The 25,599-nt window shown below is 38.8% G+C and overlaps 1 pseudogene; it reads left to right on the top strand.

Annotated features, from left to right (window-relative positions):
* The first annotated feature begins 505 nt into the window (after nt 1–505).
* On the top strand, nt 506–24,452 carry LOC119046882 (heterogeneous nuclear ribonucleoprotein A1-like; annotated as a pseudogene).
* Nucleotides 24,453–25,599: the final 1,147 nt, after the last annotated feature.

Below are 25,599 nucleotides of genomic sequence, written 5' to 3'. Positions count from 1 at the left end.
TAATTGGCTGTAAAACCTTGGGAAATAAACTTATTTTGTGCTTGGACCCTTAACATTTAAATTGAGTGTATTCTTAGCAAAGCAGGTTTCACAGGACTTTATGCATTCTTTCTTAGGCTTGATTATTCCCATCAGGAACTGCCAGTTCTGTTACAGGGCTGCACCCTCATTTAGCATTGTTTCAGGCCTGAATCAAGTGGGGATAAGCAAGGCAGCCAAGAGATTAGGAGACTTTTTACAGATAGAATGAGGACTGAGACTATGATAAAGCCAAGGGGTGAGGGTCTTTTGTCCCTCCTCCACAATCCCTTAAGTTCTTCCCTGATGACTCCTTCATGAGTACCTGTCTTAGGCTGTTCATTCCTCGAGGAATCTTACCCATCATTGACTATCTAGCCATCCCACAGGAGCCAAGCAGGGTGAAGTAAAGGGGGAAGAGGCTGTGCCCTGCTGAGAAAATAAGTTTTGTCTCCTTAGTGGCCTATGGTCCAAAGATCCCCTAGCCATGGGGCATTTTTCACCTGTCAGTGCAGTTACAGCTCTTGAAACCTGGCAGATGGTTTCCAACATGATACTTGGTATTTCTCGGGAGAACTTTTTACTATCTGACATTTTAATTTTTTTCTTCTTTGTTTATCTGACTGCCTCATTATACTTTATGCTGTATAAGGGTAAGAACTTTTATTTGTTTTGTTCACTAATACATACCCAATACCTCTCTGAGAGCCGAATACATGATAATCACTTAAATAACATTTGTGAATTATGAAGATTATATAAAGTATCAGGTTGGTAAAAGAATTCGTTTTTTCCCCATACGATGGCTGTAGAAATGCTTAGTTTTCTTTAACTTCATTGGGTTACTTTCTCTAACATATTGGTCAGTGCAATTCTTACCCTCACATTATATGGAAATTATCTTTTTATGTATGTAGTTCTAGCACATTAATTTTGAAAGGCATTTCTGATCAATATTTATGTTTGCTATGCTAAATATTTAATAAATATGTGTTGACCTAATATATATATATATATTTATAAATATAAACACACACATATATATAATGTTAAAAATAATTAACATGTATTGTGTTTTTATATTCAAAAGGCTCAGTATCAGGCATTTCATTTATTATTGGGTTCATCAAAAATTTGGGGTTTTTTTGTAAAATAAAAGACACAGTTTTTTATTTTCACCAGTAACTTTATTGATTTGGATATTTTGAGTACATTGGCTATCTCCAAAGTGTAAGAAAGTTGATTGTTCTCAATCAATGTTTTGATTTGTCCACTATCAACTTCAACTCATCTATTCAACCATGGAGCACCATCCAGCAAAAAAATTTCTAGCAGAAAACTTCACAAACCACTTTTGACACATTTGATCAGTCACAGCAACTTTTTCATACACTGCATAAATCTTTTTTTGCACTTCAGTTGCTTCTTTACCTTTTTTAAAATAATAAAGCATAATATGTCAAAATTTGCTTATTTTCTTCCATCTTCAATATTAAAATGGCTACATAAAAACTCACCAATTCTGATGTTTTTAAAAAATGCACACTGATATGACAGCTGTCACAAACAATCTAATAAAATTGTTTCCAATTAAGTTAAAGACAACTTAGTGTTTACTAGAGCAATCTTATGGAAAAAAAACACAATAAAATTTTTGACCAACAACATAACAACAGCTGTAACAAACGACCTCAGAAGTCTTTAGAACTTTCCAAAACAAAATCTCACTTGCTTCCAGGATAAAGGGCAAGTCTTTATCACACAAAGTAATTCAGGAACCCAGGCACCTTATATCTCATGGTACTGTCATCTTGGTGGTTCCCAGTCACTTTGCAAAATAAGAAAGTGGGAGGTCACCCAAGACAAGAGATTTTAGAGGGTAATTCCAAAAGTGACATGTATTTATTTAATTAGCTAGAACTTAGTCAAAGTTTTTCTCTCTAACTCAGTGGGTGGGAAAAGCAATCCAAAAGACAAAAGACACAGGTGTGATGATCACCCCAGGCAATCACTACCCAGTTCAGCCAAGCAAGATTTGCAGAGAAATTTTTCTGGAGGAAATAGAACATGGTGATTGAGAGTGTTTGATACATGCAGCCAAGAATATCTGAGTTCAAATTCAGGTCACAGTTAGCAGTATGGTGTAATGAGTAGGTCAGAGCAGAGATTCCTAAAAAACAGGGTAAACTCTGGAAAACGGGAACCTGCCCAAAGCAAAAGACAGGGGTGGGCAATAAGACTGCTGAGGCCACAGATTAAGAAAATCATACTTTCAGCAAGGCAGGGAAGGTGCCAAAAGAACAGAAGGCACAGTACTTAAGGCACATTGCCTTAATGTATATGTCAGATTAATATAGCCCATGCCTTCCTACAGGGAGAGGCTTCGGAAAGAGGCTACTTCCCAGGGAAAAATGTAAACAAAGACAATGTGACTATGAGAATATATGCCAACTGAGGGAGAAGCCCATACAGCACCAGTGTGAGCTTTAGGGATCAACTGCTCAACCATGGATGTGTACCTCAGTGTGGTTGGGAAACTTTTGCCCTGACTAAAGGTGGAAGTCAAAAGAGTGTCAAATACACTGGGGAGCTGATAAAATGGCAGGCACTGATGCACCATAAAAAGAGCTGAACACTTCCACTGGCTTCCTTCACATGTTGAATTATTTTAGGAGAGCCTTTTGAAAATAATGGGCAGAAAGGATTTCTTTCTGTCATGCTCATGCTCTGAGTATGGGGACTCAGTGTAAGTGCTTGGAATGGAGAAGTTGCCCTCTTGTCACAGGGTCCCTCCAGGAGTTTAGACCCTGCATGGATGGGAGCTCATTCCTGGAAACAGGGTCATATGTTGGAATATGTGCCTCCATGAGCTCTAGCTAATGAGACACTATGATCCAATGTAGTGCAACACATCATTTATGGACCACTACATGGATACTGAGAGCAGCTCAGCCCAGATCTTGAAGAAGAGAGCTGCTGCAAGAAGATGGCAACTCTGAAACCCATGGGCACACATTCCAGAAAATAGAGATCTGTTTGTGTGACCAGCTTAATAACAGATAAGGAAATGGAAAACTTCTGGGTATGATTTTGGCTTGTAGTCTATTATGGAGCAAGGGAAGTTCTGGGTCTTGTGGGAGATTAGGACTTAGAGCAAAAGTGCTCTCAGCTCCTGCTGTTATTGGAACTCTGTTATTAAAAACCTGTTTTCTTCAACACAAATCACTGGGTCATAATAAGAGCACCAATTGGCTGAGTCCCAGTTTCCATGGTTACGGCGGAACCTTAGTTAAGTTACTCAAATATTGTCTCAGGGATAAAAAATCAGAAATATATTACACTTTAATTTACAAGCTTGGGGTGAGAATTAAAAGTAACTGCTTAATAAAAATGCCTAGACATAGTAAGTGTTTAATAAATGTTAGAGATCAGGAGAAAGGAGGGAACAGGAAGAAGAGGAAAACTAATGCCGAAAAGCTAGGCATACAAAGATGAACTGGGAAATGAAGAGATAAACTTTGAAAAGTATTGGAAAATTGCAGAGGCCTAAAAAACCAAAACATGTTCAGAAAGTTAAAGCACTTTAGAATATTGGCAAATAAAATTCTCTTTACTGGAAAATGATGTCAGTCTGAAAAGGGTAAGATCACAGTAGCTCTTGGTGAAAAAAGAAGACTTATCTTGTAACTGCAGGAAACCACTGAGTTTTACAAATAAATCTTTCTAAAGACTGTGTTAAAAATAACTTTGCAGTGGAAAAGACTGGTGATATGAAGTGTGGTTTGATGCTGTTACTTACTGTTATCTAGATTAGAGGAACAAAGCAAAGCTACAGATGTGGTAAAGGGAAGGGATGCAAAACATATTTTTGTAGGGAATGCACTAAAAACAATTAATTGTTTGGAGGTGAAGAAGAGACATCTAGGAAGATTCTCAGGAATTTGGCTCAGGCAACCATTGGAATGACTGTGCCATAAGTGTACATAGACAAAAGTATAATCTAAAATCCCTCATCATACCACAGTTTCACCCAGTTTTTTTTCAATGTTGCATTTTGTAAGCCAGGATTTAATTTTCCAAATTTTCTCCCCAACAAACTCATAGAACTTTGAGGTTAACATCGCCATATTTTCTTTTCCTCTGGCCAGTCATTTAGTGGTTTAAACTTTTTTTCTTTTTCCAATTTTAGTATATGTGCTGCCGAAGCGAGCACTAAACTTTTTTCTTTTTAAAAAAATTTGCATATTTTTGACATTTCCCTACCTTTACTCAAGTTAATTTTGAATGTTTATCTAGACGATGCCTATAATCCTTCCAGTTTGTATATTTGATGATTCTGCTATGCCCCAGTTAACCCCTTACATATTATTATATTTAATAATAATATAGATTCTGAAGCTGAACTTAAACTGAAAATGAGAAGTAAAAACCGCTCCCACCCTAATGTTAGTTCAAGAGTCTCAGAAAGAGAAATCTCATATCACTTATGTTTCTGCAAAATTGTCTTGGGTCTTTGGACTTCCCAGAGGCATAGGAAACTATCACAAAAATCTACATAAGTTTGAGGGTCAAGGGGAAGTCCTCGAACTGGTTGGCTTTTATTATTTTCTGCTTTAAAAAAATATGAGTTTTGAGACCTGGCTGGCGTGGCTCAGTGGATTGCACATGGGCCTGCGAACCAGAGTATCGGGGTTTGATTCCCAGTCAGGGCACATGCCTGGGTTGCGGGCCGGTTCCCAGCAGAGGACACATGAGAGGCAACCATACATTGATATTTCTCTCCTACTCTTTCTCCTTCCCTTCCCCTCTCTCAAAAAATAAATAAATAAAATATTTTAAAAACATTAAAAATATATGAATTTTGACACATTTTAGGAAGATGGTGGCCAGGTAGGTGGGAGTAGAGCCCACTTTCCCCTGCACATGTGTGAAATACCTAGCTGATCTACTAAAGGAACAGCCAATAGTACAGCAGCATAAATGAAAATAGGAGACCAAAATTTGTAGAGGACATTGAAAAACCAGACAATAAGGAGAGTGCTTCAGGACAATAAAATTCCTGGGACCAGCGTGGGGACGAGAGTGGCTGAAGTCCCAGGTCCAGTGCTTCCTGGGTCTGCCACAGGGTTCTTGGGAGAGAGCTGGATCAATGACTCCCTTCCCCGCCAAACAAGGTTTGAGCAGCACAGGAAGGGGGAAAGACCTGGTTGATTGAAGTCGCAGAGAGGGGAATAAGGACTAAGTGGCAAACACATAGGGGCTGTGAGCACTAGTATGAATGAGTCTGTAAATGCCTGCTGGGGAGAGTTGAGAGTTGGGTCATGATAGATCCTAACCTGGATGGTCCCTGGTGTGGCTGGAAAATTGGGCTGTGTGACAGGCCAGGCTTGAGAAGGAGGAATTTCTTAAAAAGAAAAAGTAAAAAAAGACACTTGGTAGCTGTTTGAGGAATTCTCTTGCAGCAGCCACTCCAGCCACTTCCCCTTCCAGGTTCTAGGCCCTACAGAAGTGGCACAGAAGGCCCTGAAAACACTCCCATAGCCCTGGTAAAAATGTGCGGCCTAACCTGAGGGACCGGAGGCTGCCAGGCCAAGTGCACAGGCTTGCAACCCAGGGAGAGTGCACTCTGCAGAAGGCCCAGGGCCCACACCTGAAGCCCCAGGGAGAGGCCCTCGAACTAACACCCAAAGCCCTGGGAGAGTTCATACCACAGAAGACTGATGCCCACACCAGTGGCGCCAAGGAGAGTGCACACCTGAACCAGAGGCTGCTGGGAAAGTGGGATGGAGGCTGACTACTGAGCAGGAATGCAGAAAAGTAAAAATCGATAACCTCACATCCTGCTGCAGCTAGGAATAATAGCAAAACTGACTTGGCCAGTTTGAACCCTGCAAGAGGCTTTTTAAAAAAAGTGATTCTTTATTTTATTTATTTATTTTTTACCTTTTAGCTCCTTCCTCTTTCCTTCTTTCTTCTTTTATTCCTTCTTCTTTTTTTCCCTTTTTATCTCTTCTTCCTTTATTTTTCTTCTTCTTTGTTTTCTAGTTCCCACAAGTGAGACCAAAAAAAAAGAACCCCCAAAACCTGGAACTGTGAAAAAACCAAAGATAGATCAAACAGGGGGCATCCCAAAGCTGAGACAGTGACACAAATTTTACTTTGCTACTACAGAGAACTTGAAAGTTATTGCATATCTGTATTATTTTTTTACATCTTTTATTTTAATAGTATTTATGGTATCCTCTTCTTTCTGTTTAGTCTTCTTTACTTGGCTGGTTAAATTGCATTGTTTGACTGGTTTCCCTCAGCCCTCTCTTTCATGGTGTATTGTTATTTTACTGTCTTTCACTTCACTTGTGTTCCACTAGCACACTGCTCTAGCTCCTACACTTCCTATTCTGGTTATCAGGATCACATAGATTCTATCATATGATTGTTGCTCCATTTTATTGTAAATAATAACAATTCCATACAATTGTAGATACTCCACAGCACCCCACCCAGATCTTAGCCCACTTCACAGCTTCCTGAACTCTATTATTCTTTTGGTGAACTCTACTCTCTTACACACTACACCAATTTTCTTTACATCAAAAGAACTTTACATCATAGTCTGACCCCCCACAACCTCACTGCTTTCTAGATCCAACTCACAATATTTCCCCCACCACAAGAGTTTTATCTTATTTCCACCCTTTCTATAAAGTGACTAGTTGGGTGAAATATCACAGTTAACACTATACATATACAAAGAATTTCCTATCTCTTCTCTACCGGCTGCTACTGTAAATATCATGGAATACACTATTGCTATCTTAAACCATTTTGCCTTTCCCCTCCAATGGAGAACAAGAAAAGAGTGGGTGGAATCTGTGAACACTAGGACACTTGCTGAAAGAGGAAACCTACCAATAAAGGAACCATTAACAGATAACAACAAAAGAAGGTGAGGGAGGGAGTGAAAGCCACACTAACCTCAATCCAGGACCTATCTGGAAATACAACCAAATAGAGAAGAAATTACCCAGAAAAAAAAAACTGAAAAAGAGAAAGAGAGAATCCTCAAAACCTTGTACAATTGTAAGATCCAGCTTCAACACAAACTGCCCACACCTGCGCAATAAAATACAAGAGGTGGTGAACAGAGCGACTCTCAGTTAACAAGCTGGTGGGAAGGACCCACCAAAGAAAGACCCCAAAGCAATCATAACCTAAAGACCTACACAGAGCCAAAATAACTAACAGCCCAAGACCAGTGAGCTTGGGACATCAAGGAGACAGCACCACTGAATCTCACAGGTATTTCACCAAAGAAGTTCATACCATAAACCCAGGGAGTCAGAAAGATAAATTTAAAAAGCAGAGGCTAACAAGAAGAATCTCACAAACAATGAGAAGACAAAAAAAAAAAACCCAAATGAAAGAAAAAAAGGAAGTCAGAGAAAGAATGCTAAATATAATAGAGGCAAGTCAACTATCAGCTATTGAGTACAAAGCAATGCTTATCAGGAAGCTCAATGAGCTCACAAAGAATTACCCAAAACTACAGAGAAACAACAATGAACTCACTGTAAACTATACCAACATGAAAAAGGAAAGGGAAAGTATTGATGAAGGCCAGGAAGAAATGAAGAATACAATTTGCGAACTGAAGAACACAGTAAAAGGAATCAAAAACAGGATCAATGAAGCAGATTGGATCAGCAAACTTGAGGACAAGTTAGAAAAAAAACACTCAGAGTGAGGGAGACTGGGATAAGAAACTCAGAAAGAATGATGAAAAGTTAAGGAAAATGGAGGACAACATGAAACAAAAAAAATCAATATAATAGGGATACCAGTAGGAGAAGAAGAGGAGCAAGAAATAGGAAACATGGTGAAAAGGTAATGATAAAAACTTCTCTCATTTGATGAGAAAAAAAATCACACAAATCCAGGAAACACAGAGTTTCTCTATCAAGAGGAACCCAAAGAGACCCACTTCAAGACACATCATCATTAAAATGGCAAAATTCCAAGATAAAGATAATCTTAAAAGCAGCAAGGGAGAAACAGGAAGTAACATACAAGGGAGCCCTGATAAGACTAGCAGCTGACTTCTCAATGGAAATGCTCCAAGCAAGAAGAGAATGGCAAGAAATAATCTGAGTAATAAGAACCAAAGCCCTGAACCAATGCTAATTTACCTAGCAAAGCTCTCAATCAAGATAGAAGGCCAATAAGGAACTTCCCAGACAAAAGAAACCTCAAAGAATATACCTCCCCCAAACCAGCTCTGCAGGAGATGCTAAAGGGTTTGCTTTCAAAGCAAGAAGAAAAACATCGAGAGAGAGAACACAAGTATGAAAAAATGGCAATGAATAAATACCTATCAATAATGACCTTAAATGTAAATGGATTTAATGCCCAAATCAAAAGACAAAGAATATCAGGATGGATTAAAAAACTTTACCCACACATATACTGCCTACAGGAGACCCATCTCAGTACAAAAGATGTACACAGACTGAAAGTGAATGACTGAAAACAAATATTCCAAGCAAATGGAGAGGGGGAAAAAAGCTAGGGTAACAATACTCATATCAGACAAAATAGACTTCAAGAAAGAACCATAAAAAGACAACCAGAAGGTCATTTCATAATACTGAAAGAGAAAAATCCATCAAGAAGACTTAAACGTAATTAATACATATGCACCCAACATAGGAGCACCCAAATGCATAAAGAATATCTTTGAGCACTTCAACAAAGATATTGACATCAACACAGTTATAGTAGGAGATTTTGACACCCCACTGTCAAAAATGGGCAAATTTTCGAAGGAAAATATCAAAAAAGACATTGTGGCACTGAAAACTGCCCTAGGTCCAATGGACTTATTTATATATAGAGAGAGAGCCCTTTATCCCAAAGTAACTAAGTACACATTATTTTCAAATGTACATGAAACATTTCCAAAGCTAGACCATATGATAGGTCACAAAACAAGCCTCAACAAATTCAAGACAATTGAAATCATGTTAAGCATTTTCTCTGACCACAAGAGACAGAAACTAGAAACCATCATCAAGAAGAAAACCCAAAACACTCAAATTTATAGAGATTGACTAGAATGCTATTAAACAATGAATGGGTAAAGAATGAGATTAGGGAAGAAATCAAAAAGTTTCTGCAAACAAAAAAAAAATGAACTCACAACAACCCAAAACTTATGTGCCAGAACAAAGGCAGTCCTGAGAGGGAAATTCATAGCAATGCAGGCCCACCTAAGAAAAGAGAATCATTTTGAATAAACAACCTAACCTACACCTACAAGATCTCAGGGAACAACAATAAAGACAACCCAGAGCAAGTAGAAGAAAGGAAATAATGAAGATTAGAGCAGAATTAAACAGCATAGTGACTAAGATCACCATTTTAAGGATCAATGAATCCGCTAGCTGGTTCTTTGAAAAGATAAATAAAATAGACAAGCTTTTAAGCAAGCTCATCAAGAAAAAAAAAAAGACAGGACCCAAATAAACACAATCAGAAATGAAAGAGGAGAGACTACAACTGATACCACAGAAATACAAAGATGTGTAAGAAATTACTCAAAAGAATTATATGTCAAGCACATTGAAAACCTAGGTGAAATGAAAAAATTTTAGGAAAATATAATCTTTCAAAACTCAATAACAAAGAAGCAGAAAGTCTGAACAGATCAATAATACCTGATAAAATTGAAACAATAATTAAAAAGCTTTTGACACACAAAAGCCCTGGACCAAATGTTTCACAGGAGAATTTTACAAAGCATTTAATGAAGAGTTAACCCCCATCCTCCACAGACTATTAAAAAAATCAGGGAGCTAGAAGACACCCAAACTCTTTATAAAGTCAACATCATCCAACCCCCCAAATCAGATAAAGACGTAACAAAGAAAGAAAATTTCAGGCCAATATCCCTGATGAATATCGGTGAAGCTAAAATCCTCAACAAAATATTGGCAAACCACATCCAGCAATATGTTAAAAAGATCATACACCATGACTCAGTGGAATTCATCCCAGTGATGCAAGGATGGTGCAATATTTGCAAATCAATAATTGTAATACATCACATAAAAAAAGCAAAGACAAAAACCACATGATCATATCAATACATGCAGAAAAAGCATTTGATAAGGTAGAGCACACATTTATGATAAAAAGTCTCAGCAAAGTGGGAATAGAGGGCGATTTCCTTAACATAATAAAGGCCATATATGAGAGGCCTACAGCCATCATCATACTGAATGGATAAAAAAACTAGAGCTTTTCCACTAAGATCGGGAACAAGACAAGGATGCCAACTTTCACCACTTCTATTCAACATAGTAGTAGAAGTCCTAGCCACAGCAATCAGACAAGAAAAATAAATAAAAGACAGCCAAATTGGAAAGGAAGAAACAACACTGTCACTGTTCACAGATGACATGATAGTGTACATAGAAAATCTTATAGACTCCACCAAGAAACTACTTGACCTAATAAATGAATTTGTGAAAACAGCCAGTTACAAAGTCAATACCCATAAATCAAAGGCATTTTTGTACACCAACAATGATACATCATAAAAAGAAATAAGTGAAAAAATTCCATTTGATATATCAACAAGAAAAATAATGTACCTAGAAATAAACCTAACCAAGAAGGTGAAATACTTGTACTCAGAACAGTACACAACACTTAAGAAATAAATTTAAAAAAACACAAATAGAAGCATGTACTATATTCAAGAACTGAAAGAATTAACATAATCAAAATGACCATATTACCCAAAGTGATTTATAGATGCAATACAATTTATATTAAAATACCCATGACATATTTCACAGATATAGAACAAATATTTCAAAAATTTATATGAAACCATAAACACCCCTGAATAGCTGCAGCAATTTTGAAAAAGAAAAACAAATTTGGTGGTATCACAATACCTGATATGAAACTGTATTACAAGTCCACTGTAATCAAAACACCCTGGTACTGGCATAAAAACAGGCACACAGACCAATAAACAAAATAGAGACCCCATAAATAAAATCAAGTTTCAAGACTTCCACCAAGATGGAGGAGTAGGTGGAAGCACTTCACCTTCTCACACAACCAAGTTTAAAAACAGCAAAGTTTTAGCAACAAAAACTCAGCCAAAACACAGAAAATTGAACTACACGGAAGTCTGACAACGAACCCTTCAGCCAAACCGGTAAGAGGGGCAGAGCCAGCAGCAGAGCTGGGTCAGGCAGGAAAGATCCACCAGACTGACTGGGGTGGGCAACCCAGGTGCACCAGCACCCAAGGGAGGATCCCAGGTGTTGAGTAGTGGACGGACCCACTGAAGGCGCAAGGCGGTGAACTCACTGAGGGCTGACTGAAGTAACACAGTTGAGCGCAGATAAACTGGTGAAGGAGCGAAGCAGTGAGACAGACTGTGCAGGCCCCAGTGGCTGAAAGTGGCAGAGGGGACTGCCATTGTCCCTCTCTGACCCCACCCCCACAAACAGTGTTACAAACCAGCGACCTGAGTGGCCCCACCCTGATGAACACCTCCTCTACGTAACAGGCAGGAACAGATAAAAATGTGGCTCAAGAAGAACTCACAGCCCAGAGCCCATAAATCTAAGTGATGAAGAAATAGCCAAACTTTCAGATGCACAGTTCAAAATGCTGGTAATCAGGATGCTCACAGAACTGGTTGATTATAGTCACAAATTAGAGGAACATATGAAGGCTAAACTAATTGAAATGAATGGAAATGCACAGGAAACCAATAGTAATGGAAAGGAAACTGGGACTCAAATCAAAGGAGTGGACAAGAAAGAGGAAAAAAATGACCAAACAGAAAAATATGAAGAAACAAGAATTCAAATAAATGAGGAGAGGCTTAGGAACCTCCAGGACATCTTTAAATGCTCCAATATCCGAATTATAGGGGTACCAGAAGGGGAATAGGAACAGTCATGAGTGGAAACCTTATTTGAACAAATAATAAAAGAGAACTTCCCCATTCTGGAAAAGGAAATAGACTTCCAGGAAATCCAGGAAGCTCAGAGAGTCCCAAAGAAGTTGGACCCAAGAAGGAACACACCAAGGCACATCAGAATTACATTAGCCAAGATTAAAATGAAGGAGAGAATTCTAGAAGCAGCAAGAGATAAGGGGACAGTCACCTACAAAGGACTGCCCATCAGACTGTCAGCTGATTTCTCCAAAGAGACCTTACAGGCAAGAAGGGGATGGAAAGAGGCATTCCAAGTCATGATATCCAAAGACCTACAACCAAGATTGCTCTATCCAGCAAAGTTTTCATTTAGAATGGAAGGACAGATAAAGTGCTTCTCAGATAAGATCAAATTCAAGGAGTTCATCATCACCAAGCCCTTATTATATGAAATGTTAAAGGGACTTATCTAAGAAAAAGAAGATAAAAAAGATGAACAGTGAAAGGACAGCAAATTCACAGTTATTAACAACCACATCTAAAACAAAAGCAAACTAAGAGGACAGCTAGATCAGGAGCAGAACCATAGAAATGAAGATCACATGGAGGGTTAGCAACAGGGGAGTGGGAGAAGTAGAAGGGGGGAGAAGGTACAGAAAATAAGTAGTATAGATGGTAGGTAGAAAATAGATAGGGGGGAGGGCAAGAATAGCATGGGAAATATAGAATCTAAAGAACTTGAGACTTGTGTCCAGGAACTAAAGTGGGGAGTGGTGGGGGAGGGGTGTGCAGGGTGGAGGGGAATGAAGGGGGAAATAGAACTGTAATGACATAATCAATAAAATATATTAAAATTAAAAAATTTAAAAAAACAAGCCTCTACAGTCAATTAATATTTGACAAAGGTGGAAGAAGCATAAAATGGAGCAAAAAATAGGCTCTTCAACAAGTGGTGTTGAGGATCTGGACAGCTACATTGAAAAAAAAATGAAACTTGTTCACCAATTTACATAATACAGAAAAATAAATTCAAGATAGATAAAAGACTTAAACATAAGTTATAACATTGTAAAAGTCCTGGAGTAAAGCATTGGCAGGAAAATCTTAGACATTCCGTGTAGGAACATCTTCATAGATATGTCCCCTAAAACAAGGGACATAAAGGAAAGAATAAACAAATGGAATGTCATCGAATTAAAAGGCTTCTGCATGGCTACAGAAAACAACATTAAAACAAAACAGAGCCAACCATATGTGAGAACATATTTGTCAATGACACTTTGGACAAGGTTGTTTTTTTTTGTTTTGTTTTTTGTTTTTTGATTTTATTTATTTATTTATTTTTAGAGAGGAAGGGAAGGAGAGAAGGAGAGAAACATCAATGTGTGGTTGCCTCTCATGAGTCCCCTCCCGGGAACTGGCCTGCAGCTCAGGCATGTGCCCTGACTGGAAATCAAACCACAATCATGTGGTTCTCAGGCCCACATTCAATCCACTGAGCTATGCCAGCCAGGGTCTGGACAAGGGTTTGATCTCCAAAATATATGAAGAACTCACACGACTCCACTCCAGGAAGACAAAAGTCCAATTATAAAATGGGCAAAAGTCTTGAACAGACACTTCTCAAAGGAGGACATACAGAGGGCCCAGAAACATATGAAAAGATGCTCAGCATCACTAGCCATCAGAGAGATGCAAATTAAAACCACAGTGAGATACCACATCACACCAGTCAGAATGGCCGACATAAACAAATCAAACAAGTGTTGGAGAGGATGTGGATAGAAGGGAATCCTAGTGCACTTTGCTGGGAATGCAGACTGGTGCAGCTACTGTGGAAAACAGTATGGAATTTTCTCTGAAAACTAAAAATGAAACTGCCTTTGACTCAGCAATTCTGCTGCTGGGATTTATACCCTAAGAGCCCTGAAATAGCAATCCAAAAGAACCGATGCACCCCTATGTTCATAGCAGCACAATTTACAATAGCCAAGTGCTGGAAGCAACCTAAGTGCCCATCAGCAAATGAGTGTATCAGAAAGCTATGGTACATTTATACAGTGCAATTCTATGCAGGAGAGAAAGAAAGAGTTATATCCTTTGTGATAGCATGGATGGAACTGGTCTCTAGCACTTGCATTATGCTAAGTGAAATAATCCAGGTGGTGAAGGATAAATATCATACGATCTTACCTTTAACTGGAATACAATCAACTAAAGAAATAAGCAAACAAAATAAAACCAGAGTCATTGAAATTAAGAACAATCTAAAAATAGCCTGAGGGGAAGGGGGAGGAAACAGTGGGAAAAAATGTTTTCAGGAACTACCATGAAGAACACATGGACAAAACCAAGGGGGAGGTTGAAAGCAAGGGAGGGAGGTAGGTTTGGAGGGGGTGAGGGGGAGGACTGGGGAGAAAATATGGACAGCTGTAACTTATCTTTTTTTTCCTTTTTTTAAATTTATTTTTTAAAATTGATTATGCTGTTACAGTTGTTCTATTCCCTCCTTCATTCCCCTCCACCCTGCCCCCCCTCCCCACCATTACCCCCCTTTAGTTTATGTCCATGTGTCTCAAGTCCTTTAGGTTCTATATTTCCCATGCTATTCTTGCCCCCCCCATCTATTTTCTATCTACTGTCTATGCTACTTATTTTCTGTACCTTCTCCCCCCATCTCCTCCTCCCACTCCCCTGTTGCTAACCCTCCTTGAGATCTTCATTTCTATGTTTCCACTCCTGATCTAGCTGTCCTTTTAGTTTGCTTTCGTTTTAGGTGTGGTTGTTAATAACTGTGAGCTTGTTGTTCTTTCACTGTTCATGTTTTTTTAACTTCTTTTTCTTAGATAAGTCCCTTTAACATTTCATATAATAAGGGCTTGGTGATGATGAACTCCTTGAATTTGGTCTTATCTGAGAAGCACCTTATCTGTCCTTCCATTCTAAATGAAAGTTTTGCTGGATAGAGCAATCTTGGTTGTAGGTCTTTAGATTTCATGACTTGGAATATTTCTTTCCAGCCCCTTCTTGCCTGTAAGGTCTCTTTTGAGAAATCTGCTGACAGTCTGATGGGGACTCCTTTGTAGGTGATTGTCCCCTTAGCTCTTGCTGCTTCTAGGATTCTCTCCTTCATTTTAATTTTGGCTAATGTAATTATGATGTGCCTTGGTGTGTTTCTTCTTGAGTCCAACTTTTTTGGTACTCTCTGAGCTTCTTGGATTTCTTGGAAGTCTATTTCCTTTGCCAGATTGGGGAAATTTTCTTTTATTATTTGTTCAAGTAAGTTTTCCTCCGGTGGCTGTGCCTTTCCCCCTTCTGGTACCTCTATAATTCGGATATTGGAGCGTTTAAAGATGTCCTGGAGGTTCCTAAGACTCTCCTCATTTCTTTGAATTCTTGCTCCTTGACTCTTTTCTGTTTGGCCATTATTTGCTTTCTTCTGGTCCACTCCATTGATTTGAGTCCCAGTTTCCTTCTCATCGCTTTGGGTTTCCTGTGGAATTCCATTCATTTCCATTAGTTTAGCCTTCATATGTTTCTCTAATTTGTGGCTATAATCAACCAGATCTGTGAGGATCCTGATGACCAGTGTTTTAAACTGTGCGTCTGAGAGTTTTGCTATTTCTTCGTCGCTTAGATTTATCTCTGGGGCTTTGAGGTCTTCCTGCAACATTTTTGGTCTGTTCTGGCCCTTTAAGTGGGAGAAGCGGCACCTTGGACTCCCAGGTCGCTGGGTTGTGACGCTGTATGTGGAGGCGTGGTCAGAGCGGGGAAATGGCGGCGCCCTCTACCGCAGCTTGTCCACCCGCCCACTCCCTCGCCTGTCCGCTCGCGCGCAGATAGGCGACTGCAGTCAACACGCAGCACCGCCTCCCCACTGTCTCCTCTGCAGTCGCTCACCTGGTGGGTTGCTCGGTCGCTCACTAGGTCCAATCCTGCATTTGGAACCCGTGCGTCTGGATTCCGCGCCTGGGTCCGTCGGACCGGAGTCCTCCTGTGCAACCCCTCACCAGACGCCGGTTTCGCCCCTTACCGGTGGGGCTGAAGAATTTGTTGTTAACGGACTTCCGAAAAGTTCAATTTTCCGTGTTCTGGTTGTGTTTTCTGATGCTAATATTTAGTTGTCCCTAAACTTGGTTGTGTGAGAAGGCACGGCACATCCACCTATACCTCCATCTTGGCGGAAGTCCTAGCTGTAACTTATCAATAAAATAATTTAAATTAAAAAATAAGAGTTTTCATTAAAAAAGGATGTCAGTTCATCTACACAAGACCCTCTTCCCTGACAGCACAAGAAGCCCAAGTTTTTTCCGGGAAGCTTCTCTAGGCCATCAAGAAGAGAGCATAGTTAGATGCAAGAATAGCTTCATAACTTTCAGTAAAGTAAAACTATATAAATTTTCAGCCCAGTAAAAAATGAAAATGCAAGATCACTTCTTCAAAGTGATGAATACATTGTACCAGTAAAGGTACTAAAGTGTAAAGTTTTTTCTTTTATTATGATTTCTGTTTTAACTTGTCATGATGTTTTATATATTTGTTTTTTCATGTGAGTCTAGAAAAGAAAAATTAAATTTTAAATAATTAGCATGAATTTTATTGTTTATTTTTATATTTGCAATGCCAGCTTTAACTGCAAACATGAGTGTTTCAGTCATATGTAGAATCACTGAATTTGGAGAATTTGGATTTCAGTGCTTACACCTTAGTATCTATTTTGCTTTATTTTGTTTTTAAAGATTTTATTTATTTCTCTTTAGAGAGGGAGAGAAGAAGAAAGGGAAAGAAATATCAATGTATGGTTATCTCTCATGCGTCCCTACTGGGAACTGGCCTCTAACCCAGGCATGTGCCCTGACTGGGAATCAAACCACAATCCTCTGGTTTGCAGGCCCACACTCAATCCACTGAGCTACATCAGCCAGGGCCATATTTTGTTCTTATAACTGTGAAAATGCTGCAAAAATTTCTTAAACTATTTTATTTTTACTTCTTAGTATGTGCACACTTGTACAATACTTTCTACCTTTAGACTACTAATAAGTAAGGAAGGACTGAGAGATAAAAGAACTAGATGCTGTCCTATCTTCCCATTTAATTCTAATTTATTTTTAGCATAAGTGATTAGCTAATACAGGAGAGAATTGTAAGAAAGAATATGTAAAGTTCTTTGGTAGTTTGTTTCTTAGAACGTGATTGATTTTTTTACTAGTTTTAAGAGAGATTTTGCTTCAAATGAAAATTGTGGCTTCTCAAGGCTGTTAGTGATTAATATAATATGCTTACTTCATACTTGCTTTGAGTCTCACTGAACTCCCAATCATCAAGCATCACGGATCCTACTGGAATTCTGTGTTCATGGAGTATTTATTGTTAATGTTATTTGCCAATTGGTAACAAGAATGGTGGACACACATATTTCAAGTATTTCCTTTATCTCATGTGTAGACTAAATAGTCTCATAAGGTTTTTTTTATAGAACACAAATCAAATTCAAAGATAAAATTATTGGAAATTTCAAGTTGGTAACAGCAGAGCATTAAAACAATCTCAGAGTATAGGACCAAATGTGACTGTACATGTCATATGCCCATAAAGCCAGCTGTAGTTACATGTATTTATCAAGTTATAATAGGCTGATCAGAGGCTTTTTTTTCCAATGGAATACTGGCTTTCTAAAAAAAATCACAAAATAAGTGAAAATTCTTTATTTCTAAATTTATTTTCATTATTTTAACCCACCATTAGAATTTATAATTATGCTGGTGATGGGATTAGAAAGAAATTGAACTTGAAAGTTCCTGGCTCAGAGCAGCCTTGAAAGAAGGCATTTACAATACCATGTAAACAAAAAGAGGAGCCAAGGTCAGAGATAAATCTTGCAAGCTAATAAACTTCCAAACATCTATTTATGCAACATCGACTATGTGCTTTGTACATATACTTTGAAAACATTTAATCTACACAACAGCTAGAAAGCTAGTATAATTAATACCTGCTTTATAAATGAGGAAACTGTAGCTCAAAACATTGCATAGTTTGCCCAAAATTCACCCAGATGGTAACTAATATGTCTAAAATTTAGTTTCATGTCTTTCCAACTTGAATACCAGTGTTCTTCTCATACAAAAATCTTCCTCCCTGGAAAAATAGACAAACATGCAAATAGTCTAAATAGACAAGGCAGATAGTATATTAAAATAGTCATATTGGACTTCTGCCAAGATGGAGGCATAGGTGGAAACACTTTGCATTCTCGCACAACCAAACCTATAAACAATAAAGTTTTAACAACAATAAATGCAATCAAACCACACAGAAAATCAACGATGAGAAGTCCGAAAATAATGAACCACTCAGCTAAACTGGTGAGGGGGGTGAAGCCAGCATTGGAGCGGGTCGGGCAGGGAAGATCCCCCGATCTGGGAGGTGCACAGGCAGCCAAGGGCGCAGATCCCAGGTGTGGGCTAGCTACAGGCGGACCCAGGGAAGAGGCATGGTGCAGAGATAAACCAGTGAAGAGGCGAGCATTGAGACCCTGCGGCGCAGGGCAGCGGGCTTGCACAGTAGCGCTCAGATAAACAGGCAGGGGGCGAGCGGTGAGGTCGACTAGGCCAGTGGAGAGGACCACCATTGCTCCCTCTCAAACCCCACCCCCACATACAGCATCACAAACCAGCGACCTGGGTGGCCCCTCCCTGGTGAACACCTAAGGTGCCTCTCCTCATACGCAACAGGCACGAACAAATTGAAACATGGCTCAAGAAGAACTCACAGCCCCAGAGCCCATAAATCTAAGTGATGAAGAAATAGCCAAACTATCAGATGTGCAGTTCAAAACATTGGTGATCAGGATGCTCACAGAACTGGTTGATTTTAGTCACAAATTAGAGGAACATATGAAGGCTAAACTAATTGAAATGAATGGAAATGCACAGGAAACCAATAGTAATGGAAAGGAAACTGGGACTCAAATCAAGGGAGTAGACCAGAAGGAAGGAAAAAATGACCAAACAGAAAAATATGAAGAAACAAGAATTCAAATAAATGAGGAGAGGCTTAGGAACCTCCAGGACATCTTTAAATGCTCCAATATCCGAATTATAGGGGTACCAGAAGGGGAATAGGAACAGTCATGAGTGGAAACCTTATTTGAACAAATAATAAAAGAGAACTTCCCCATTCTGGAAAAGGAAATAGACTTCCAGGAAATCCAGGAAGCTCAGAGAGTCCCAAAGAAGTTGGACCCAAGAAGGAACACACCAAGGCACATCAGAATTACATTAGCCAAGATTAAAATGAAGAGAATTCTAGAAGCAGCAAGAGATAAGGGGACAGTCACCTACAAAGGACTTCCCATCAGACTGTCAGCGGATTTCTCAAAAGAGACCTTACAGGCAAGAAGGGGCTGGAAAGCAGTATTCCAAGTGATGAAAACCAGAGACCTACAACCAAGATTGCTCTATCCAGCAAAGTTTTCATTTGGAATGGAAGGACAGATAAAGTGCTTCTCAGATAAGATCAAATTCAAGGAGTTCATCATCACCAAGCCCTTATTGTATGAAATGTTAAAGGGACTTATCTAAGAAAAAGAAGATAAAAAAGATGAACAGTGAAAGGACAGCAAACTCACAGTTATTAACAACCACACCTAAAACAAAAGCAAATTAAGAGGACAGCTAGCCCAGGATCAGAACCATAGAAATGAAGATCACATAAAGGGTTAGCAACAGGGGAATGGGAGAAGTAGAAGGGGGGAGAAGGTACATAAAATAAGTAGCATAGACAGTAGATAAAAAATAGATAGGGGGAGGGTAAGAATAGGGGAAATATAAAATCTAAAGAACTTGAGACTCGCGTTCATGAACTAAAGTGGGGAGTGGTGGGGGAGGGGTGTGCAGGGTGAAGGAGAACAGAGGGGGGAATAGAACAAATGTAATGGCATAATCAATAAAATAAAAAATGTATTTAAAGTAAAAAGAAGAAAAATGGTCATATTGGTAAAGAATCAATGAGAGAGAATGATCTGTGTGCCTAGATATTAGGTGAGGTTCTAGGTGGCAGGTCCAGCATGTATTCTAAGATGTGAAGAAATTAGTTTGACAAACCTAATGATGTGTGCCTGTTTCAATTTTTTTGTTTCTTAACAGGTAGGTAAATTAATAAAAAATAAAAATCAATATGAACAGGCTAATAGAGGGTATTCATAGGTTGAATTAGGGAGAGGAAATAGACATAGATTGGAGAGCTAACAGAAAGTTATAAGGCTAGGGAACTTTTGTTACTAGAGCTCTATGTAGGGTAGCAAAGCTACAATACACAATAAGAATGGCCAACATTCAGAAGTCAAGGTCATGTTTAACCTGACCTAATATTCCTTCTTTACATGGTGAGGAAAATGGTAGAAAAGATGCAAAATAAGCTAACATAGTGGGTGACTTGTCTTAGAACCTCAGAAAATCTGGTGGTGGGTGTTAACCATGTTCTTTCTTCATTATCTCTATCTGTTATTCGTGTTTATCAAACTCAGATTGGTGTAGGCAGCACCTACACCAATGAGTGCCAGGCAGGAAACTGAAAAATATTCCACAAGATTCTTGATACCATGTTTCACCCTAGTCAAAATGTTCAAACTATAAAACATATATTCATAAATTACTGATGTATGCTAAAACATGCTTGAGCCTCAGAAACATTATACTAAGTGAAAGAAGCCAGACACAAGAGACTACATATTGTATAAATTCATGTGTTTAATCAAAATAGGGAAATCTATAGAGAAAAAAGTAAATTAGCAGTTTGTTTCTTGGGGCTGTGGATAAGACTAGAGAGTGGAGAGGAGGACTAAGTTTCTATTTTGGGTAATGGAAATTGAAAAAAAATTGTGGTGCTAAAACAAGTTAATTTTAATCATTGAAAAGCCAAGAGTTGGAAGCAACCTAGGTGTCCAGGCTTATCTAAAGATCATAAAATTAATGTGGTTAATTACTCATTTCCTACTTTAAGTATATCTCTCCATTTAGCTTGCAAAAATCTTTGGCTTTGATGTGTATATGTTAAAATTAGTACGGTGTTTATTTATAAGTTGCTGGATGCCAAATTTCAATTTCCTGCCGCCAGAAACATAAAATAAGTCTTTAAAAATTGCTTTTGACATCTAACCATTTAACGATGGAAACTGCTGCTTCTGCAGCTAACTTTAGAACAGTACTGTATCTAGATTCCTGTTCATATATCAATGATTATTGAATCTTATTATTAATTTTTTTTAGGTTCAGACAGTTCTGTGTTCCAGTCCTGACTCCATGCCTTGCTGTCTGTGAATTTTTAACTTACAGGGTACTAGAAAATAAAGTACTTTATTTTTTGAGCTTCAGTTTTTCTCATATATAAAATGAGGATAATTATCTGCAGATAATATAATACCTTAGATACCATGGTACAGAACACTAAATATTTTACCAAAAACATACTAGAATTAATAAATACATTTAGTTCAGTAGCAAGATTCAAAATTTTGTATTGACAAATCAGTTGCATTTCTCAACAATAACAAACTACCAGAAAGAAAAATTAAGAAAATAATCCCACTTACAATTGCATAAAAAAACAACTTAGAGAAGGAACCATTGAGATGGCCTTGTTTGTGGGAAGCTCTTTAAAAAAAGTAAGGGGCTCTCACCACTGCTGAGCTGTTGCCTGGTTGCCAAGCTTTTTCCAGCTCTTTAAGTTAGGATCCTGTGCAGGATACTACATTGCATCTGGCCATCATTTCTCCTTAGTTTCCTCTGGCTCACAGTTTATCAGTCTTTTCTGGGTATTTTACAACCTTTCTGAAGATATCAGTCAAGTTTCCCATCTGCAGTTTCACCCAACCATGGAAGCAAAAAAACTATTTTTACATTCCCAACTGCAGTTTTCCATCACAGTCCTGAAATCAAACCACTTCATCCAGAAACCCTAGTTTCTTTCCTTGGAAAATGACATTTAGAAACAAATATCTCAAAGTTAGTTCATTTCTACTTGGATTTCATTTCTGCTAGGACTTCTCCACCAAAAAAGACAGCTAGTGGTTTGTCTATTTAAAAAATACAGAATCTGGTCAAGATGGAGGTGTAGGTAGACACACACCCCCTTGTGCAATCACAAGAAAAATTACAACTAACCTCAAAATAAACATCACTCAGAGCTGTCAGAAAGTTGAACTGTATGGAAGTCCAACAACTTAGGGTTCACAGAAGCCATATCCAGATGAGTAGGAGGAGTGGAGTGGTGGAGTCAAGGCAAAGAGGATGCAGTATGGCAGGGAGAGGCTGAAGTGACAGTGCTGAAAATAGGCAGCCCCACATTAACGTACTGTGGATAAAAATTGGGAGGAATAGCTTGGGAGCAAGCAGTCTCTGCCCCACGCTAGACTGCACAGCCCAGTGTAACAGCACCAGAAAGATAAAGTCTCATAAATTCTGGCTATAAAAACCAGTTGTGGTTGTGGTGGAGGAAGAAGCTGCCAGTTTCTCAGAAGAGTCCATATAAAAGGCTCACAAAGACTTAGAACTTACACAAACTCACCAACTCTGGTAATCACTACAGGACAACAGATAGAAGGGCAGCAGTCACATATGGGAAATGAGTGCCAGGCAAACCTCCAGAAGCCAGGCAGTGGCTACATCCCCTCTCCAAACCTTACCTGCATATGGAGCCACAAAGTGTTAAGCAGGTTGCCCCACCATGGTGAATAATTAAGGCTCTGCCCAATACAACTTAACAGGTGTACTAAACAAGAAGTCAAAGCAGCTCTACCTAATACACAGAAACAAACAGGGAGGCAGCCAAATTGAGAAGACAAAGAAATATAGCCCACACAGAGCTCTGGGGGTGTGGGCTGGAAACTGGGCACCTGTGATTATTGTAACACAGTCTGAGCCCCCATACTTGCTAAGCTACAGAGAGGAAAAATGAAGCCCAGCCCCTTACTACCTTCAGGAACCAGGAAGATCTGCAAAACCAGCCAGGCAAGCTTAAACATCAGCAGGTGGTTTGGGCTTTGTTTTCTTAAGAGTAAGACGGCAAGACCTGGAGTTGAGAGGAAACCACAGACAGATCCAGAAAGAAGTCATAAGGCAAATACCAACAGCTGAGACAAATATCACATTGCTGACCATCAAAAAAGACATATTCTCTTTCTGCCGGTGAATGTCACTGAGTAAGCATCATTGAAGTCCCCTCTCTTGCAGTCATCATATCTAAGTCAGAGTCTTCCAAAGAGCCAGAACAGCTACAGAAGCTTTATACAGATGTTTGAGCTTTGAAACAACAGAAGAGAGTGTAAGGAGACATTTTGAGCGATGGGGAATGCTCACAGACTGTGTAGTGATGAGAGATCCAAACACCAAGCACTTCAGAGGCTTTGGGTTTGTCACATATGCTACTGTGAAGGAGGTGTTTGCAGCCATGAATGCAAGGCCACATAAGATGAATGGAAGATTTTTGGAACCAGAGAACTGTTTCGAGAGAAGATTCTCAAATACCAGGTGCCCACTTAACTATGAAAAAGATTTTCATTGGTAGTAGTATTAAAGAATACACTGAAATAAATCACCTAAAAGATTATTTTGAACAGTATGGGAAAATTGAAGTGATTGAAATCATGACTGACCAAGGTAGTGGCAAAAAGAAAGGCTTCATTTCAACAGAGCAAATGAACAAGCAAACTATAACTAAAGACACTGAAATTGAGAACAGGCTGACAGTGACCAGAGGGGAGAGGGAAGGGAATTTTAGTGGAAAAGGGGAAGGGTTTGCAGGAACAAGTATAAAGGACATATGGACAAAAACAAGGGGGGTGCAAATGGGAGGGAGGTGGTGGGCAGCTGGAGGGGCTGGGATGAGGGTAAAAGGCAGAAAACTGTACTTGAACAACAATTAAAATAAAAAAAGAAGAAAAGAAAAGCTTCACTTTTGTAAACTTTGATGACCATGACTCTGTAGACAAGATTTTCATTCAGAAATACCCTACTTGTAAATGACCATAACTGTGAAGGACAGCCCTATTTAAGCAAGAGATGGATAATGCTTCATCCAGCCTTAGAGGCTGAACTTGTTCTGGAAACTTCAGAGGTGATCATAGAGGTGGTTTTGGTAGGAATGACAACTTGGTCATGTAGGAAACTTTGGCAGTCAAAGGGGCTTTGGTGGTAACCATGGTGGTGGTGCATATGGTATCAGTGTGATGTCTATAATGGATTTGGTAATGATGTAAGCAATTTTGGAGGTGGTGGAAGCTACAGTGATTTTGGCAATTACAACAATCAATATTCAAATTATGGACCCATAAAAGGAGGAAACTTTGGAGGCAGAAGCTCTGGCCCCTATGGTGGTAGAGGCCAATGCTTTGCCAAACCATGAAGCCAAGGTGTCTATGGCGGTTCCAGCAGCAGTAGTTAGATATGGCAGTGGCAGAAGGTTTTAATTACTGCCAGGAAACAAAGCTTAGCAGGAGAGGAAATCCAGAGAAGTCACAGAGAAGCTACAGGTTCCAACAGATTTGTGAACTCAGACAAGCATAGTGGTGGCAGGGCCTAGCTGCTACAAAGAAGCCATGTTTTGACAGTGCTCATGTGAATGGGCAAAAAATTTGAGAACTGTATTTCTGACTAATCATATAACAGGTTATTTTAGTTTGTGTTCTGTGAAAAGTATAAAGCATTCCAACAGAGGGTTTCTAATGTAGTTTTTTTTTGAACCCATGCTGTTGAGTGCTAAATATAATAGTCTGATTATGATACTGAATAAATGTGCCTTAAAAATACAAGTTCTTTTATTTTTTATTTTTCTCTCCAGCATTCATCTGTTTTTAAATTTTTAGTATATTTTATTGATTATGCTATTACAGTTTTCCAAGTTTTTTCTCCCCTTTGCCCTGTACTCCCCTATACCATCATTCCCCCCCTATAATTCATGTCAAGGGGTCATACATAAGTTCTTTGACTTCTACATTTCCCATATTATTTATTCTTAACCTCCTCCTGCCTACTTTGAACATACTATTTATGTTTCTTACTCCCTGTACATTTTGTCCCATTCTCCACCCTTCACTTCCCTGCTCATAACCCTGTGTGTCATCTCTATTTTTGTGAATCTCTTCCTGTTCTAGTTGTTTGCTTATTCATTTTTGTTTTTGCTATTTTAGGTTCAGTTTTTGATAGTTGTGAGTTTGTTGTATTTTACTGTTTGTAGTTTTGTTCTTTTTCTTAGATAAGCCCTTTTAACATTTCATATAAGGGCTTGGTGATGATGAACTTTAATTTTACTTTATCTGGGAAGCACTTTATCTGCCCTTCCATTCCTAATGATAGCTTTGTTGGATAGGGTAATCTTGGACGTAGGTCCTTGCCTTTCACAACTGCAAATACTTCTTCCCAGCCCCGGTTTGCCTGCAAGATTTCTTTTGAGAAGTCAACTGTATTATGGGAACTCCTTTGTAGGTAATTGTCTCCTTTTCTCTTACTGCTTTTAAGATTCTCTCTTATCTTTAATTTTGGGTAATGTAATTATGATGTGCCTTGGTGTGTGCTTCCTTGGGTCCAACTTCTTTGTGACCCTCTGGGCTTCCTATA

Source organism: Artibeus jamaicensis, unplaced genomic scaffold (assembly GCF_021234435.1).
Source record: "Artibeus jamaicensis isolate MK-2021 breed Jamaican fruit bat unplaced genomic scaffold, CSHL_Jam_final contig_475, whole genome shotgun sequence".
Lineage (NCBI taxonomy): Eukaryota > Metazoa > Chordata > Mammalia > Chiroptera > Phyllostomidae > Artibeus > Artibeus jamaicensis.
Note: the sequence above shows the minus strand (reverse complement) of the source record. Positions and strands in the feature narration are given on the sequence as shown.